Source organism: Kogia breviceps, chromosome 4, assembly GCF_026419965.1.
Source record: "Kogia breviceps isolate mKogBre1 chromosome 4, mKogBre1 haplotype 1, whole genome shotgun sequence".
NCBI lineage: Eukaryota > Metazoa > Chordata > Mammalia > Artiodactyla > Physeteridae > Kogia > Kogia breviceps.
This window is the reverse complement of record NC_081313.1, coordinates 146,088,600-146,108,960: the sequence shown is the minus strand read 5'-3', so window position 1 is coordinate 146,108,960 and position 20,361 is coordinate 146,088,600. Positions and strand designations below refer to the sequence as shown.

Below are 20,361 nucleotides of genomic sequence, written 5' to 3'. Positions count from 1 at the left end.
CCATTAGATGAACAAAAAAATAGGTGTTCATGAGAGTTCCAAATTAGAATACAAGTTTTCATTAGGCACCTGTTTATGTATGCTATTGTGCTCTTTACAATAAATAATTAAATTTAAAAGACTTAATTCCTCACTTTTAAGACTTTATTAGTTTACAAGTTACATATTGACCTACGCTAAATTTCATACTGACCCATGCTAATGAATTCAGTACAGAAAACAAAAAACACTGCACTCAAGCAAACTACATATATATGGATGACTTCAATGCATTTCTATCCTACCGTGTCTCATACAGCATTGTGGTAACTCACCAGAATACACACAATCAAATATAATGGGAAAAGCACATAATATAAACAGGGCCAAGGAAACATAGACAGAAGATGAAGAAAAGATGAGCGAAATGTGAACAGGAGGAAGTGTAGTTAATCGAGTTGTATGTTTTGACTTTAAGATTCTCTGTGTAGGGACTTCCCTGGTGGCACAGTGGTTGGGAATCCGCCTGCCAGTGCAGGGGACATGGGTTCAAGCCCTGGTCCAGGAAGATCCCACATGCCATGGAGCAACTAAGCGTGTGTGCCACAACTACTGAGCCTGTGCTCTAGGGCCCATGAGCCACAACTACTGAAGCCCGTGTGCCACAAGTACTGAAGCCCCAGTGCCGAGAGCCCATGCTCCGCAACAAGAGAAGCCACAGCAATGAGGAGCCTGCACACCACCACGAAGAGTAACCCCTGCTCGCCCCAACTAGAGAAAGCCCGTGTGCAGCACCAAAGACCCAACACAGCCAAAAATAAATAAATTTATCTAAAAAAAGATTCTCTGTGGATAAAACAATCTGTAAATAATTGGTTACAAAGCCACATTATTTGAAGTTGCCAGGCTGCACATTAACAGTCTGATGCAAAGGGACAGCACAGGAAAACTATTCAAAGATAAAGATTTTTAAATCTTTGCAGTTTGAAACATTTTAGAGCAAGTATAATGAGCTTGACACACATTTCAACACTCAACATGTTAATCACATGGTCAATGTATGTCTCAAAGTCATTGGAAATAGTTGCTGTCTCTGTCCCTGATATCTAAAACTGATCTCTGATGTGTAAAACTCAGGAGGTATTGATATCCACTTTTTGGCATCTGAACAGGAAACAAAGCTCTTTCGCAGTGATACTACAGAATGAAGTAAATGCAAAAGGATACAAAAGACAAAGTACTGAGGGAATGTATTAACAAAAGGAATCAAACTAAATTTTGGTGACCTGGGGCCTACGATTGTACACACTCCATGGAAATACCCCAGCCTAAATACTGGTATAGGAGAAAGGGTACTGCAAAGCCCATCACAGTATAATGCTTTTAAATGTCCCTTTCAAGGTTGGCTCCACTCAACACTGAGTATAGGAAATCTTCCCATCAGGCAGAAACACCAGCTGCCCAATGATTGACGAAGAAATTAACACACTAATGAATAAACAATGCTAATTTATTTCTATCCCTGTCAACAGGAAACAGCACACACTCTGTGTCAATGGTATGTCCTCTTTCCCACTTCTCTAAATGGTGAATTATGTTTTTTCCTTTATTGCTTTATATCATGTGTGGCAGGCATGATGGGAAATGGCTACCAATGGTTCTGTTATTGATTTCTACCTTCATTTCACTGTGGCTAAAGAAGATACTTTGTATGATTTCCATTTCTTAAAAATGTATTGGTACTTGTATTGTGGCCTAACATATGGTCTATCCTGGAGAATGTTCCATGTGTACTTGAGAAAAATGTGTATCCTTCTGTTGTTGAGTGGAGTGATCTATATATGGCTGTTAGGTTTAGTTGGTTAAATGTGTTATTCAGTCCCCCTACCTCTCTACTGATCTTCTGTCTAGATGTGTTATCCATTATTGAAAGCAAGGTATTGATCTCCAACTATTATTTTAGAGCTATCTAGTTCTTCCTTCAATTCTGTCAATGTTTGCTTCACATATTTGGGGGTTGTTTGGTACATATATGTTTATAGTTGTTATATCTTCTTGATAGATTGAACTTGTTATCAACGTACAGTGGCCTCCTTATCCTCTTGTGATAGTTTTTGATTTAAAGTTTCTTTTGTGTGATATTAACATAGCCATCCCAGATCTGTCTTCCTTCCTTCCTTGTTTCCTTTCTCTCTCTCTCTTTCTTTCTTTCTTTTTTGTTACTATTGGCATGGGATATTTTATTCTATGCTTTAACTTTCAACTAACTTGTGTCTTTAGAAATCAAGCGAGTTTTTTGTGGACAGCATATACTTGGATTATGGTTGTTTTTAAACTCCTTTCTGCCAATGTTTATCTTTTTATTGGAGAGCTTAATCCACTTACTTTTTCAAAAATTACTGATGAGGAAGAACTTAATTCTTTCTGTTTCCTGCTTGTTTTCTGTATGTCATATGCATTTTTTGCCCCTCATTTACTCCATGACCGACTTCTTCTGTGCTTAGCCGATTTTCTTGTAGTGAACTCTTGATTCCCTTTTCATTTCTTTTTGCATATCGTCTATTGATATTTTCTTTGTGGTTATCAAGAAGATTACATTTACCATTCTAAAGTTAAAACAATATAATTTGAATTGAAACCAATTTCAATAGCACACAGAAACTCTGTTGCTCTACAGTTCCATTTCTCCTCTTTACATTATTGTTGTCAAAAAATACACCTTTATACTTTGTGAGCCCAATAACATGGGTTTATGATTATTTTATGCATTTGTTTTCTCAATCATGTAAGAAATAAAAAGTAGAGTTACAAGCCAGTAACACAATACTGGCTTTAGTGTTTGCCCATGTATTTATCTTTACTGGAGATTTCTACTTCTTTATACAGCTTTGAGTTGCTGTCTAATGTCCTTTCATTTCAACCTGAAGGTTCAATTGAGCATTTCTCCTAGGGCAGTGGTAGGAAGTTGTAAAACAACCGTCCTCAGCTTCTGTTCATCCGGGAATATGTTAATTTCTCCCTAAGTTTAGAAACCAGTTTGACCAAATATAGAATTCTTGGTGGACAGCTTTTCTCTTTCAGCACTTTAATATGTCTGGCCTTTTGCTTCTGTGGTTTCAGATAGGAAATTAGCAATTAATCTTTTTGAGGATCCCTGTTTTGCAACAAATTTCCTTTTTCTTTCTCCTCTGGGAGAAAAGATTCTTTCTCTGTCTTTTGGCTTCTGAGAGTGTGATGATACTGTTTCTTGTTGTGGGGTTCTTTGAGTTTCTCTTTGTCCTGAAATCAGCCAAAGATTTCGAGTAACCAAACACATACTGAACCAGGGAAGAGGCAATTTGAAAATGACAGGAAAGCTTTGTGGCATTTTTATTTTCCCTTGCCCCATCCACTGTTAGTGTAGTGATGGTCTTAAAGTGGTGGAGTCTTAATGCAATGACAGTCTTAAAATAGCAGCAGACCATTCCTAGTATGGGACCCTCAATCCTGCTTCCGGAGGGAGCAGAAGAGACCGTACTCTCAGATTATTATGTGTATCTGTTCTCACCTGTCTGGGAGCTACCTGAAGGACTGACACAAGATGCTTATCTCTGTCTTACCTAACTTGGAACACAGTCTGGAAAAGCAGCGGTCATTGCTCAAAAAAAGTGCAAGGTGAACTAACAAAGCACAGATGGCTGGGGCAGAAGACTGTGCATTGAAATACAATAGACCACATAAGATCCAGGAGCAAAAGTTGGGGGAGATTCTTTGGGAAATTAGAACATACAAAAAGTACACATGTGTCCAGAGAGATTAAGAAAGCCACATGCATACTCAAGATAAGAGGCATGTTCTGAAAACACCAGAGGAGTCTCTAAGCTTTTACCATGGGCTGAGCCCTGAACTCAATGCAGGTCAGCTAAATGTTGAAGAAGTGATCCAGCAATCTGCACAATGGGAAGAGGTGTGTGCTTTTGAGTGTGCATGTGGATGTGCTTGTGTATATTTGTTTTTGTTTGTTTTAGGTGCAGGAATTCAAGGAAATCTCTGTCAAAACATTAGCTAAGCATGAACGAAAGGAACAGAGACTTCAGTGCCTACATACGATAAGGAATTCAATCATTGCAAAAATAGTTTGGAAAGGTCTCTAAACAAACAGACTACTACAGACTTCAACAATCAAAAGCCCAGAAAACCCTGGGAAAGTGGGAGAATCTGATTTCCATAGACACCACATTATAATATTTGAAAGGCAAATTTTCAACCAAAAAAATCACAAGGTATACAAAGACATGGAAAGTATGGTCCATTGAAGAAAACAAATTAATTGATGAAACCATCCCTAAGGAAGCCCAGACTTTTCTGCATTGCATATTCTTGCCTCCTTTGTCATAGATTCATTGACCATAAGTGCATGGGTTTCTTCCTGGGCTCTCTATTCTGTTCCAGTGATCAATGTTTTTGTGCCAGTACCATACTGTTTTGATTACTGTAGGTTTGTAGCACAGTCTGAAGCCAGGGAGCATGATTCCTCCAGTTGTGTTCTTCTTTCTCAAGACTGTTTTAGCTATTCAGGATCTTTTGTGTTTCCATACAAAGTTTAAAATTATTTGTTCTAGGTCTGTGGAAAATGCCCTTGATATTTTGATACAGACTGCATTGAATCCATAGATTTCCTTGGGTATGATGGTTATTTTAACAATATTAATTCTTCCAATCTGTGACCATGGTATATCTTTCCAGCTGTTAGTGTCATCTTTAATTTCTTTTATCAGTGTCGTATAGTTTCCTGGGTACAGGTCTTTTACCTCCTTAGCCAGGTTTATTCTTATGTATTTTATTCTTTTGCATGCAATTGTAAATGGGATTGTTTCCTTAATTTCTCTTTCTGATAGTTCACCGTTAGTGTATAGAAATACAGTAGATTTCTATATATTAATTTTGTATCCTGCAAATTTACCAAGTTCGTTTTTGAGCTCTAATAGTTTTTTGATGCTGTCTTTAGGATTTTTATGTATCTGCAAACAGTGACAGTTTTACTTTTTCCTTTTCATTTTGGAGTCCTTTAATTTATTTATTTATTTTTGTCTGATTCCGGTGGCTAGGACTTCCAAAGCTACGTTCAATAAAAGTGGTGGTGAAAAAAAAAAAAAGTGGTGAGAGTGGGCATCCTTGACTTGTTCCTGATCTTAGGGGAAATGCTTTCAGCTTTTCACCATTGAGTATGTTAGCTATGGGCTTATCATTTATGGCCTTTATTATGTTGAGGTATGTTCCCTCTATGCCCACTTTCTGGAGAGTTTTTACCATGAATGGATATGGAATTTTTTTTCAAAAGCATTTTCTGCATCTATTGAGATGATCATATGGTTTTCAGTCTTCCATTTGTTACTGTGATGATAAGAGACCTAAGACAGCTACACAGGCTAAGTGACCTTTCCTTCCCTGAATGGGTAGGTATCCTTGTTCTACCTTCTAATTGAGTTAGTATCTAAGTAAAGAACTGCCAGGTGTCATTTAGTTCACACTACACTGCTGTGGCAATATAGAAATGAATTTGCCTAAATCATTTGGCTTTTCTAAATTATAGTAAATGAATATACTGAATGAATACTTCAACTTAAGGCAATGTTCTTAAAAACATATTAATGTAGGCACTTCAGCGAAGAATTGAAAACTAAACAAAAAATTCAGGTAAAGGTTGAAATAAAAGTACACTCAGTTGTATCCAGTTTCCTCTTGTAAATCTCTCTTTTTAATTTGTTTTTTATCTGTTTTGATTTTGGTTTTTTTGGGGGTTTTTTGCGTTACATGGGCATCTCGATGTTGTGGCCTCTCCTGTGGCAGAGCACAGGCTCCAGACGCACAGGCTCAGTGGCCATGGCTCACGGGTCCAGCCGCTCCACGGCATGTGGGATCTTCCTGGACCAGGACACAAACCCATGTCCTCTGCGTCGGCCGGCAGACTCGCAACCAGTGCACCACAAGGGAAGCCCTCTCTTTTTAATTTGAGTGGACAGTCAATTGAGAATATCTGACTTGGGGCTAAGGAAATCTAAGTCTTCTTGGCCACACTGTATTCTCTTATGTCATTTAATAAAGACAGCAGTTGGGTTGCTGAAAAAATTGTGGGAAAAATGAATCCCTCACATCCAAAGGGCAGCTCTTGAAAATATGTGGATTGTTGTGGTTGTTTTGCTCTTCTGCCCTCAGAAGTTCTAATCTTAACCTTAGCCCCTCATGGAGAGAGACTTTTTAAACCAGTTCCCACATTACTCTTCATGTGACTGATGAAAAGAGAAACCCAACACTTTTCCTGTGCTTTCAACCAGTTATCTTCTTCAAAAATCTGTTTGGATTGTTTTCCCTTAATCTTGACTTGCAAGGGACTTATGGGAAGGTTCGTATTGTTTGAAAGTTTGGTGCCAGTATCTGCAAAGAAAGAAGAAAGTAAAGAAGGAAAGATGTGTTTATCAAACACATCCCAATAGTGAAGGTGTGAAAGCACCTTTTGAAAAAGTTCACCTGTCAGAGTGTAGCTGTATTATTACATTTTATTTCATTCATTGAAAATAAATAATTATCAGTGAATCCTTTCTAGATTTTCTAGTTTCCCAAAGTTCCCTGTATTCACATTCTAAGAGGAAAAATGGTATTTTACGTCACTGCTCTCCACCTTATATTATTTATAATCACTCCTCATGACCTCTTCCTTCAAAGAAACGTGATCCTGAGAAGTGTCCTTCGTTTGTCTTTGTGGAATAAGTGATGGGGATTCATCCTGGAGACCTGTGAGATGTTTAAAATGAGGCATAATGAAACTAGGATAGAGAGTTCTGGAAAGATCTGGAAAGATGGCTGGTAGAGTGTGGCCAGACGTGGGAGAAGAGAGACGTACAGAGAGAGGGAGAGGAAATTTTTAGAGGGAGAAAATTAAACAAATAATTAAATATGTTTTGTTGTGTGGTGTGGGATGCAAGCCTTTCTCTCCCCCTTTCCTTCACAATCTCTTTGTTAAAGACTGTGTTTTTCAGTAGTTTTGCTAAGATAGGATTTGCCGTTTTGTTTGGATACTGAGAATGGACCCATGGAAACAGTTACGTTTGGGTTATCTCTGACTATCTTTAATGAAGAACATAAATGTTGGCCACACTATCTATGCACATGCTATCACCATGCCTTTTTTGTGCTCTGTTCCTATATCTGAGTCCTCTTCTTTCTTTAAGGTCAATCTCAAATCTCATCTGAAAGGTACATTTATTGATAGATTCAACCCATAATGAGCTGTCCCTTCTTTGTCCTCCTTAGGCTCTGATTATTTGTAAGAACTCATTTTTGAACTTAGAAACTGTCCAATATGATATATTACTTATTTCCTCAGCATATGTTATATCCTCAACACAGTTATAAGCTTTTGTGGGTCTGGGATCATACATTTTGTAATTTTTCTCAGTACTTAACACTTACTTTGATAAAAACCACATTCATTCATCTAAGCATCATTTATTGAGTGTTAATTAAATATCTCAACTCAGTAAATATTGTTTGAATGAATGCATACGTGAATGAGGGAGTCTGCAATAGGTAGCCTAATGGAACCGCCCAATGTGAAAAAAACAAAAACATAAACACAAAAGCAAGCCAAAAAGTGGACCAGGACTTTCTGTAAACTATCCTGCTTTTTGTTGGATGATGCCATGAAAATCAAGATGCTCCTGAAAGGTCTTAATAGCTGACCAAGAATAGGAAACAATTGAAATTCTCTCAGGCTTATTCAACCCTATCACTGGACACATTTATACCTCTCGGGAATGTTATTCAAATAAGAGATTAATAAAGCTTTGATAGATGACTTGATAAACCTCTAAATATGTAAATCTTCATTTCCTCCTAGGTTTTCTCTATTTTGGGTTTCCAAAGGATTTAAATAAACCACAGGATAATTAAAAATTCGACATTATCTTTCTTCCCTTCACGTTTTTTGATGGTAAACACCTTTGTATTTTCTCCATAGTGCTGCCCAGTTTCCACCAGTACAGTTCTGAAGTGAATTTTGCTCTGGATGGTGGGGTATATAAGATGTAAATGAATTGTTTGTATATGTTTTAGAATTCTTCAAAAGGGCCTGGCCATGGAAATGCATTGACTATTACTTAAATAACTCAAGTAACTTCCTCAGAATTATTATTCTATTCTGGTTAGGATACTATCTGCTCTGGTTTGTTAAAATTTCCCTTCAGAGTGGTTTTAATTTTCTTTCTGATAGGGTCCTAGGATTTATTGCCACAGCCATCCTGCATCTGTTTTTCTTTGAATTACTCTCCTTGCAGTTTCTGATCCATACAGGGCCCTACAGGTTAGTGACAAGCTGGCCATCACAACTCTGGGAAGGACAGGCCTACTTTTCAGAGGTGTTGATGTTTTCTGTACCTGAAGGGTTTAAAGAGATATCAGTCTTCCTCACCACCTCCCTTGGCCCTCTTAATGGACTAAGCAGTTCCTCATGAACTTTCTGTAGGATATCTGTACCAACTTCTCAATATTGTTCCTTCCTCAGTCTAAATTCCTGGCCTCAAGGTAATGTGAGATTTCTAGCTCCAGCCCCTATTTACGTAAGGCCTATACTAAGGAACAGAACCCATAGACATCAGTCCGCTCTTATTTCTCTAGATTTAAGTTCTCTGTTACTTTCTGAAACATGCAGGTATTCCTTTCTTTCTTTTAATCTCAGCTATGTGCTTTTTACTTTTTCAAAATTCACCCAGAGTTTACGTGTGTCTCCAGTAAGAGTACATTAAATTGAGCTTAGTCTGCTATTCTACTGGCATATTAGAGATCCAAATAATTTGCTACTTAACTGGATTCAATTACCTGTATATTTCAGGCATCTGAAACTCACCATGTTCCCAATTTCCCTCCTTATTGTTAGTAATTTTCTTGGGAATCTGGATGACATTAAATGGAATAAAGTTAGTGAGTGGCCCAGGAATGCCTGACAGTTTGTTTGTCAGAGTGGCCAGGGAAAGTGAAGCAAGGAAGAAAACCAAATGCAAAATAGAATCACATTATGATGGCTGAGTTTAGTCCCAAGATTCCATGCAGAGCTGTGTTCAGAGCTGGGTTGGGTTATAAATTATGCCAGAGCTCTAGGTGGGGCTGACACCATCTCGTGCCAAGCTCTCAGTTCTGGGCTAATGTCATCTCTGGTCCGCTGTATGGAGTGGAAACTTTGGAGAAATGGCCAATGTGTTCCACGGTGTAGGAAGAGGGAAACTGGGAACATGACTTTCTAAATTGTGGTTAGTAATTCTAAATTACTAACCACTGTAAATGTGCCTTAAACTGTGTTTTTTTTTTTTTTTTTTTTTTTTTTTTTTTTTTTGCGGTACACGGGCCTCTCACCACTGTGGCCTCTCCCGTTGTGGAGCACAGGCTCCGGACGCGCAGGCTCAGCGGCCACGGCTCACGGGCCCAGCCGCTCCGCGGCATGTTGGATCCTCCCGGACCGGGGCACGAACCCGTGTCCCCTGCATCGGCAGGCGGACTCGCAACCACTGCACCACCAGGGAAGCCCTTGAACTGTGTTTTTTAATTTGACCAGTCAGATCAATGACTTTCCTTTTGAATGAAATGCTGCTATGTATATGAGCAGGAAAACAAAACTGGTGTAAGGAATAGATAGCTAGTGGGAAGCAGCCGCATAGCATGGGGAGATCAGCTCGGTGCTTTGTGACCACCTAGAGGGGTGGGATGGGGAGGGTGGGAGGGAGGGAGATGCAAGAGGGAAGAGATATGGGGACATATGTATACGTATAACTGATCTACTTTGTTATAAAGCAGAAACTATCACACCATTGTAAAGCAATTATACTCCAATAAAGATGTTTAAAAAACTGGTAGAAAGAGATAGAGAGACTGGGAGTCTTATTTTCCCACCAATTAACTTTTCCTCTGACCATGCATGACCTTCCCTTTGAGTCTCCTAGACCTTGTGGATGATCGCAACCCCTTGGGTTGGGTGATGGCAACCCCATCTTCGCTAGAACCTCTGTAGTTAACATTGATTTTTCCCACTCTGTCTATCCATCCCATGTGTGCAGTCAGACATTTGATCTTGGACTTTTACTGACAAAATATGCTTGAATGTAAGCATTTCTTTTCACTCCCACTGCTACTGCTATTGTCACTGCCTTAACTAGGGCTTTATCTTTAAGTTCTTTATATAAATATATAAATGTCTATATATAAATAAAATACACAAATAAATAAAATATAATATTATTTCTGATGGTTTTAAAGTCTTTTCTTGATAAAGACTTTTCCTGATAAAGATACACAGTATCTTATATAAATATTTTTGTATTATCTGTTCTTTTCTTAAAATTTTTGTCATATGATTCTATCTCTTGGTATGTCTAGACCTTTTTGATTGAAGGCTGTCTATTTTATTTGGCATTTTTTGTTTTTCTCAGTGGAAACGTTGTTTTGCTTGAAACTATTTTATTTTACCTGGCAGTAACAAATCTTCAAATTACAATTTTTTAAATGCTTTCAAATATCAATACTATAGGTGTCACAAAATCTAGAAAAATTACATTTAAAAATTAACTACCGGGCTTCCCTGGTTGCACAGTGATTGAGAGTCCGCCTGCTGATGCAGGGGACACGGGTTCGTGCCCCAGTCTGAGAAGATCCCACAGGCTGCGGAGCGGCTGGGCCCGTGAGCCGTGGCCGCTGAGCCTGCGCATCTGGAGCCTGTGCTCTGCAACGGGAGAGGCCACAACAGTGAGAGGCCCGCGTACTGCACAAAACAAAAAAAAGTTAACTACTGCCAGATGTGTCTGTATAAAACTTTTCCCCACTCTTTTAGCTATAAATTCTTTTTTTTTTTTTCCGTTTTGTGATATGCGGGACTCTCACAGTTGTGGCCTCTCCCGCCGCGGAGCACAGGCTCTGAACGCGCAGGCTCAGTGGCCGTGGCTCACGGGCCCAGCCGCTCCGCGGCATGTGGGATCTTCCCAGACCGGGGCACGAACCCGTGTCCCCTGCATCGGCAGGCGGATTCCCAACCACTGCGCCACCAGGGAAGCCCTAGCTATAAATTCTTTTACTGCCTCCTCATATGACAATTTATGTATTTTAGAAATAAAATTTTAAGAAATAAACTTTGTAGTTTATAGACATAGATTACTTTTAACATGGTTGATTAGAATTTTCTTTTAGTTATTAATAGTTTAGAAAAGTTTATTTCAGCTTCACAATTTATTATTGTTAATGTCACATTAATTTTCATTGTTAACTTTGAGAAAATCTCTATGGATTACTTCCTCATAAATATTTACTATTATAAATGCATTACTGACTTCAGTACTGCTATAGGTTTGTGCATTACAGGAATTCTGATAAAATACTCATTCACACCATTCCATTACACACATTACTGATGGAGTCTATTCTTGTATTTATTTAATTATTTATGGCTGTGTTGGATCTTGGTTGCTGTGTGCGGGCTTTCTCTAGTTGCAGTGAGTGGGGGCTACTCTTTGTTGTGGTGCACAGGCTTCTCACTGAGGTGGCTTCTCTTGTTGCAGAGCACGCGCTCTAGGCATTCAGGCTTCAGTAATTGTGGCTCACAGGCTCAGGAGTTGTGGCTCACGGGCTCTAGAGCGCAGGCTCTCTAGTTGTGGTGCACGGGATTAGTTGCTCCGTGGCATGTGGGATCTTCCCGGACCAGGGCTCGAACCCGTGTCCCCTGCATTGGCAGGCGACTTCTTAACCACTGTGCCACCAGGGAAGCCCCTGGAGTATATTCTTGACAGAAGAAAATTTCCGTTTTGACGAAGCATTGATGAGAACTGAATCTTTGACTTCTCTTTCACATGCTTGATGATTGAAATAATTTTCCACAGAAAAGCTTCTGGTTTTATACTTTTCAGTTCTTTTTTTTTTCTTCAAATGCACATGCTTTCAGAGCTGTGAAGTGCAAGACAAGGCTGTACTGTAAGGTGGTTTTTGTCCTTCTGCTTCTGTGTCTTGCGCTAGTTAAGTCAGTCGAGTAGTCAGTAAGAGTACTGGAAGTTATTCCTGTAATGGGATAGTATATAGTCAATGACATATGGTGGTGTCTGAAAATCACATAATAGCCTCACTTAAAACATCTCCTTAGCCAGATTTCAAAAAAGCCTGTGGCCATTCCAGTATGATCCAACGTAGCTGAATATGATAGAAGAAAGATTGGCAAAGAAAGAGACGCTGGTCTTACCTGATGGAAGTTAAAATATCTCACTTCTGACAATTTTGCAAAAACCTATAATTACATGAACTAATTTCTAGGGTTCTTCATAGGACCTAAAAAGCAACCCATAGAGTTGTGGAACAATAATAGAAGCTACTGTAATGAGAAGCCCATGCACCGCAACAAAGAGTAGCCCCCGCTCACCGCAACTAGAGAAAAGCCGCACGCAGCACTGAAGACCCAACGCAGACAAAATAAAAGTAAATAAATAGGGGCTTCCCTGGTGGCTCAGTGGTTGAGAGTCCGCCTGCAGATGCAGGGGACACGGGTTCATGCCCCGGTACTGGAAGATCCCACATGCTGAGGAGTGGCTGCGCCCATGAGCCATAGCCGCTGAGCCTGTGCATCCGCAGCCTGTGCTCCGCAACGGGAGAGGCCACAGTGGTGAGAGGCCTGCGTACCACACACAAAAAAGTAAATAAATAAATTTATTTTTAAAAAAGTAATACTCAGGTTTGAGGCATGAGAAATATGAGGAGAAATTAGCTAATGTTTTCACAAGTTTATAAATATCAAGCTCAGTCTCTAAGAATTTAGCATTATATACAATATCGGTTACTTATTACTGGTTTGGGAAGGCCAATTTAAAGTTTTCTGATCTTACTGTATTGAAATTCACGGCCCTAATGTTTTCCACATTGACTATATGAATGAAGAAAATTCAATCATCTATTTCATTTCCAACTGGACAGAAAACACAATTTTAAAAAGTGTTTGGACTACTACTGACTTTTGATTTCTTCTAAGGCAAGCGTATAGGTAATTTTTATTCCCTGAATAGGAGAAAAAATGGTGGAAGAAGGCAGGGTTAAGAATTAAGATTTCAAGACCGTGAGAGGTAGATGGCCAACCAGAGTTCCTAAGGTTCGGTGCCTGGAACTGTTGCCGCTGCTTAAGCCTGTCAAAGCAGTGGTATGGCTGCTGCCCTCGTATTTGCTCCCTCTAGAAACACTCTTGCCAGTAGTGGCGGCAGCGGGACTCAATGATCCCCTTTTCTCTCTCCCTCCAGAAGCTCCAGATGGCGTCTTCCGTGGGCAACGTGGCCGACAGCACAGAGCCAACGAAACTAACCTTCCAAGGGTTAGCTGAGTTGGCACATCGAGAATATCAGGCGGGAGATTTTGAGGCAGCTGAGAGATACTGCATGCAGCTCTGGAGACAAGAGCCAGACAATAGTGATGTACTTTTATTACTTTCATCTATACACTTCCAGTGTCGAAGGCTGGACAGATCTGCCCACTTTAGTACTCTGGCAATCAAACAGAACCCTCTTCTGGCAGAAGCCTATTCGAATTTGGGGAATGTGTACAAAGAAGGAAGGCAGTTGCAGGAAGCAATTGAGCATTACCGGTATGCAGTGCATCTCAAGCCAGATTTCATCGATGGTTATATTAACCTGGCAGCCGCTTTGGTAGCAGCAGGTGACTTGGAAGGGGCAGCACAAGCTTACGTCTCTGCTCTTCAGTGCAATCCTGATTTGTACTGTGTTCTCAGTGACCTGGGGAACCTGCTCAAAGCCCTGGGTCGCTTGGAAGAAGCCAAGGCATGTTATCTGAAAGCAATTGAGACGCAACCGAACTTTGCAGTAACTTGGAGTAATCTTGGCTGTGTTTTCAATGCACAAGGGGAGATTTGGCTTGCAATTCATCACTTTGAAAAGGCTGTCACCCTTGACCCCCATTTTCTGGATGCTTATATCAATTTAGGAAATGTCTTCAAAGAGGCACGGATTTTTGACAGAGCTGTGGCAGCTTACCTTTTTGCTCTAAGCTTGAGCCCAAATCATGCAGGGGTACATGGCAACCTGGCTTATGCATACTATGAGCGAGGCCTGATAGATCTGGCAATAGACACCTACAGGCGAGCTATTGAATTGCAACCCCATTTCCCTGATGCTTACTGCAACCTAGCCAACGCTCTCAAAGAGAAGGGCAGTGGTGCCGAAGCAGAAGATTGTTATAATACAGCTCTCGGGCTGTGCCCCACCCATGCAGACTCTCTGAATAACCTAGCCAATATCAAAAGAGAACAGGGAAACATTGAAGAGGCACTTCGCTTGTATCATAAAGCCTTAGAAGTCTTCCCAGAGTTTGCTGTTGCCCATTCAAATTTAGCAAGTGTATTGAAGCAGCAGGGACAACTGCAGGAAGCTCTGATGCATTATCAGGAGGCTATTCGAATCAGTCCTACCTTTTCTGAGGCCTACTATAATATGGGGAACACTCTAATGGAGATGCAGGATGTCCAGGGAGCCTTGCAGTGTTATATTCGTGCCATTCAGATTAACCCTGCATTTGTGGATGCCCACAGCAATCTGGCTGCCATTCACAAGGATTCATGGAATATTCCAGAAGCAATTGCTTCTTATCGCACCGCTCTGAAACTTCAACCTGATTTACCTGACGCTTATTGTAATTTGGCTCATTGCCTGCAGCTTGTCTGTGATTGGACAGACTATGATGAGCGAATGAAGAAGTTGGTCGGCATTGTGGCTGACCAGTTAGAGAAGAACAGGTTGCCTTCCGTGCAACCTCATCATAGTATGCTGTATCCTCTTTCTCATGGCTTCAGAAAGGCTATCGCTGAGAGGCATGGGAACGCCTGCTTGGATAATATAAATGTCCTTCACAAACCACCGTATGAACATCCAAAAGACTTGCGGCTCAGTGGTGGCCGACTGCGTGTAGGATACGTGAGTTCTGACTTTGGGAATCATCCTACTTCTCATCTTATGCAGTCTATTCCAGGCATGCACAACTCTGACAAATTTGAGGTATTCTGTTATGCCCTGAGCCCAGATGATGGCACAAACTTCCGAGTGAAGGTGATGTCAGAAGCCCATCATTTCATTGATCTTTCTCAGATTCCATGCGATGGAAAAGCAGCTGATCGCATCCATCAAGATGGTATACACATCCTTGTAAATATGAATGGTTATACCAGGGGTGCTCGAAATGAACTCTTTGCTCTCAGGCCAGCTCCTATTCAGGCAATGTGGCTGGGGTACCCTGGGACTAGTGGCGCGCTTTTCATGGATTATATCATCACTGATCAGGAAACTTCACCTGCTGAAGCTGCTGAGCAGTATTCTGAGAAACTGGCTTATATGCCCCGTACTTTCTTTATTGGTGATCACGCTAATATGTTCCCTCACCTGAAGAAAAAAGCGGTCATCGATTTTAAGTCCAATGGGCACATTTATGACAATCGGATTGTGCTGAATGGCATCGACCTCAAAGCATTTCTTGATAGTCTACCAGATGTGAAAGTAGTCAAGATGAAATGTCCTGATGGAGAAGACAACACAGACAGCAGTAATACGGCTCTTAATATGCCTGTCATTTCTATGAATTCTATTGCAGAAGCAGTTATTGACATGATTAACAGAGGACAAATTCAGATAACAATTAATGGATTCAGTATTAGCAATGGACTGGCAACTCCCCAGATCAACAATAAGGCTGCCACTGGAGAGGAGGTTCCCCGTACCATTATTGTAACCACACGTTCTCAGTACGGGTTACCGGAAGATGCCATTGTGTACTGTAACTTTAATCAGTTATATAAAATTGACCCATCTACTTTGCAGATGTGGGCAAGCATTCTGAAGCGTGTTCCCAATAGTGTACTGTGGCTGTTGCGTTTTCCAGCAGTAGGAGAACCTAATATTCAATGGTATGCACAAAATATGGGCCTTCCCCAGAACCGTATCATCTTTTCACCTGTTGCTCCTAAAGAGGAACATGTTCGCAGAGGCCAGCTGGCTGATGTCTGCTTGGACACTCCACTCTGTAATGGACACACCACAGGGATGGATGTCCTTTGGGCAGGGACACCCATGGTGACTATGCCAGGAGAGACTCTCGCTTCCCGAGTTGCAGCTTCCCAGCTCACTTGTTTAGGCTGTCCTGAGCTTATTGCTAAAAATAGACAAGACTATGAAGACATAGCTGTGAAACTGGGAACTGACCTAGAATACCTGAAGAAAATTCGTGGCAAATTCTGGAAGCAGAGAATATCTAGCCCTCTGTTCAACACCAAACAATACACAATGGAACTAGAGCAGCTCTATCTACAGATGTGGGAGCATTATGCAGCTGGCAACAAACCTGATCACATGATGAAGCCTGTTGAAGTCACTGAGTCGGCCTAAGTAATGACTGTGTGCATGGGAGAATTACCCCTGTACGTCAGCCTCAACGTCCTGGGGGAAAGGGAACTACTTTTTACTCCTCTGTACAACTTTTTACTTCTCTGTGCAACACCCATGTTGCACATGGGTGACAGACAATGATAAGAAATAGCACAGCCAGCCTTGCTTCCTGCATGATCATGATAGGGAGAGACACAAGAGATGCGAAGCTGCTGTTCCACAAGGAGTCTCCAGAGAACTTTGCAGCCGCCAGGTGTTGCGTAAGTCTGGGAGGTCTCATCTCCCTTGGTCTTCCATGGGATGGATGGTAAGTGTGGAAGGGAGATAGAGATTGCCCAGCCGTTTGTGATTATCAGGGATTGATTGAGTCTTCTGAATTATTTTTTTTCTTATATTTTGGGTATTGGAGCTTTTAAAAATGTTTGGTTTCAGGTATTTTTCTTCATGTGAAGTGTATATGATTCTCTTGAGATAAGGTTTTAAGCTAAAATATTCCTTGTTTTAGTTTCTGAGCTCTACAGATAAATGGGGACTTTGCTGGTGTAGTCTTTTTATAGGTTTTATAAACCACTTGAGCCTAGATCAGTCATTTTAGTGTCTGACATAATGTTTGGAACTATCGGTGCTCTGTTGGTTTCTAGATGATGGCTTAAATTCTTTTTCTGGTCCGTTTCCTTCTTCCCTTCTCCCCACGTTAAAAATTGTCCTGTAACTTGGCTAACAAAAAACCAAGTCTCATTCAAAACCTCCCAGAGTGTTTCTCTTAAACACAACGTCTGGTGCCAAATGAAGAATCTTAGGAGTGATGATTAATTATGAAGGGCACAGTGGTGGTACTGTCACCGATAATAATAATAATGGATTTTGGGCCTAGAGTTTTGACCTGTTTCACCAGTGTTTTACCGTTGACTGCCCCTGTATGCTGCCTCCAAAAGTGACAGTGTGTGATAAGATTTTTACTTTCATTTCTAAAGTTTGTTTTTTTAAGTGAGTCCTGTTCTTCCTTTTTCTTTCAGCAGAAATGAAATCCCAAGTAAGTATAAGTATTCAACTATTTGATCGGTAAGTCACAGTTATCTCCAGTACATTAAGTAACTGTCACCAAAAAACATGTTATAGGTAAAAAGCTCTGAAGGACCAGCTCTGTATATGATAATCATGTTTCAGAACTTTTAGGGTATTATATATAATAACTTGTCTTCTGGACGTGGTCTTGAAGTCTTTATGGATTCAGCCTCAGTAGTAGCAAACTGCACTGCTACTTGGTTTGGAGTACAAATTAGACTTTAGCCCTCCTGGAGGTTGAGGTTTCGGTATTGAAAACCATAGGAATGAAATTATTGTATTTCAAAAAAGATCGAGGGCTTGAGGCTTAAACAAGCCAACATATGAATATATGTTTTTGTCTTGCTGTACTGCACATATGCTGTCCGGTAACCGATACTTTTTCTGCTAGTAGTGCGCAAGATTATGTCTTTCCAAGGCGCTGAGGCAGTGCACCTGTTCTGTAGTTGCAGCTGTTGCCTGAATGTATCCTAGCTGACAAATTATTGATTAATCAGAACTTGAATCTCTGAAAGATTTGTACTGTGAACCAAAATCTGAGCAAGGAGTCTCAAATGTAATTCTTAAACAGAATTACATGTTAATGAACCATTTAACAGTGTAAATCAAGGAACATCAGTGTAGGGATTTCTTTTAATTTATTTTTTACCTGCTTGAAATATCAGTTAAAGGTTGCCAGCTTGGTTGCAGATGAACGGACGTTTGAAGTTCACCAAACTACTTAATGTGGAATAGGATAATAGGCTTCCAACGCCCTCAAGGCTCTGACCTTGCAGCCATTTTACACAGCACATCATCCTCCTATAGGGATGAACCTTTCCCCTGGCCCGAAAAGTAGCCGCTCTGGTTGAAGCTTTGCTTATTGTAACAGGGTTTTGTTTCCAGGTAACATGTCTGTGGAAGACTTAATTCTGCATAGAGATATAGATATTACTGGAAACTAATTGTTTTTTCTATTATACTCTGCTTCATCAAAAAAGTAAAACATTTAAATTGTGCTCCCGAAATTCAGATGTTCTCTTGCAATCTTTAAACAATACATGAATGATTTGCCCTTAAAAAAAAAGAATTAAGCGGTTAAGCTGTTGGTCCCAAATCGGACAAATTATCCTTATACCTCCTGTCAATATTGTTAACAGAGACTGTTATTTTATTAATCCTTATGATCCCGTGATTCTTTCATGTTTCAGGGCACAGCAGGTGAGAGAGTGGATTTGTTAAGCTGGGTGGGTTTATCCTTCTGTTATGTGTTCATTCAGTTTTATGTTCATCTACTTATTGTACACATAAGGCAATAGAAGCTGCTAAAGCAATCATTGCTATTCTGCAAAACAACAAGGCACAGAAGCAGATGTCTTATTTCTGAGATTTCTCCTCCCAGGATTATGATGATTAAAGATGCTTTCCCCCCACTCCCTGGAGAGGACAAGGGGCTGCTTGCTGGAGGTTTCTTAATGACTTGGGGAAAGGCTCAGATATCCCCCCATTATGGTAATCCACCCCAGGGACAAACCACACAAGAATATTATGAATTTATTTTATTTTTCTATCCTTGCAAAGGTAATACTCAGCTCATTAGAAAATGAAAACTATACTGTCAAATTTCAGAATTACATGGATGAAGAAAATCACCAAAGCGGCATCATATCATGTGCGTTTTAGTTGTATTGACTATATTGACTATATTAACTATATTGTGTTAACAATATGTTGTATCACTATATATTGAAAAGGCAAAATGCTATAACTTATTTCAGAGAAAATACTTATGTTGGCAGACCCCAAATTGTACATTGTAGACGGGTCCTAGGAAAAGAAGATTTAATTCATAGTGGACAAGACATGAGCTTCTGTTTTCAGCCACGTGCTATTTCAAGAATTAAACATCATGAATAATACAGGATATAAGAGGAATGGTCTAAAGATGGAAAAGCACATTATGATTAGGAAAGAGAATTTAAGGCTTAAGTCTTTTTTTTAAGGAAAACTGCCTTTTTACTATGAGATAAGAAAATTGTTTCCTTCTTTTCTTCCTTGCTTTCTTCTTCTTCTTTTTTTTAACCTTTTTAAAAAATTTTTGGATATTTGACCTCTAAGCTGAGATGACTGAAAATGCCTCCTCTGGGCGTCAACTTTTTGAAAGACTTTTTCCTCCTCCCTAAGGGCTATTTGTCTCTTGGAGGCATTGTCTACATTACTCACCAAGAGGCAAGCATTTGTCCTTGCACGAAATGCTGACATCTCCTGATAAGAGGGAAGCTGCAAAGTAGAAGAATTGAAGGTCAATATGTTGATATTGGTCTCAAGTGCATTGATGTACATTTGTGAATTGGGGAAGGGGAGTGAAGCTTGAGAGTGGGCCAGTGGGGAGGGGTAAATATTTTGTGATGCTGTCTACCTATGGGCTTAGAAAGTTTACAGCTGCATTAGGAGGACAAGCATTACCATTAGCATGAAAAGCAGGGCAGACCTCAGTTGCAAAAGCTTCTAGCCATACACATAGGGCAATACGTAAATGATACACCTTATTGCATTCACCCACTCACCGTCCCCTGTTCACGCTAATTGGAAATTTCAATCCATTTCAGAGAAGTACGACAACTATCAATCATTTTCCCTGGCACGAATCTTCCAGGAAGAAGAAAATGAAATACACCTAGCCACGGAGCTCACGCACTAGCCCATGTGTCTTAGATTTAATATCTGATCGCTAGCTGGCTTGAAGCCAAGAGGTGGTTCACAAAGTTGCTGCACATTAGAATCACCTGGGGGCCTCTGAGACCTCCCCCTGCCAGGCTCCTCCCTACACCTCCTGAATCAAAATCTCTGGGGCTGGGACCCAGACGCCAATGTTTTTCTTAAAAGCTCTTTAGGGAATTCAAATGAG

General features: G+C 40.3%; 1 long non-coding RNA gene and 2 pseudogenes across 1 annotated transcript; 2 read left to right on the top strand and 1 right to left on the bottom strand.

Moving 5' to 3' along the window:
- Positions 1-20,361, top strand: part of LOC131755465 (RNA/RNP complex-1-interacting phosphatase-like) — a 313,564-nt pseudogene that overhangs the window by 146,236 nt on the left and 146,967 nt on the right.
- On the bottom strand, positions 11,403-19,739 carry LOC136794085 (uncharacterized). The gene is made up of 2 exons (XR_010840382.1): positions 19,677-19,739; positions 11,403-12,045 (listed from the first exon to the last, which is right to left on the bottom strand). It is a non-coding gene; the product is annotated as an uncharacterized lncRNA (long non-coding RNA).
- LOC131755440 (UDP-N-acetylglucosamine--peptide N-acetylglucosaminyltransferase 110 kDa subunit pseudogene) lies at positions 13,237-16,412 on the top strand (annotated as a pseudogene).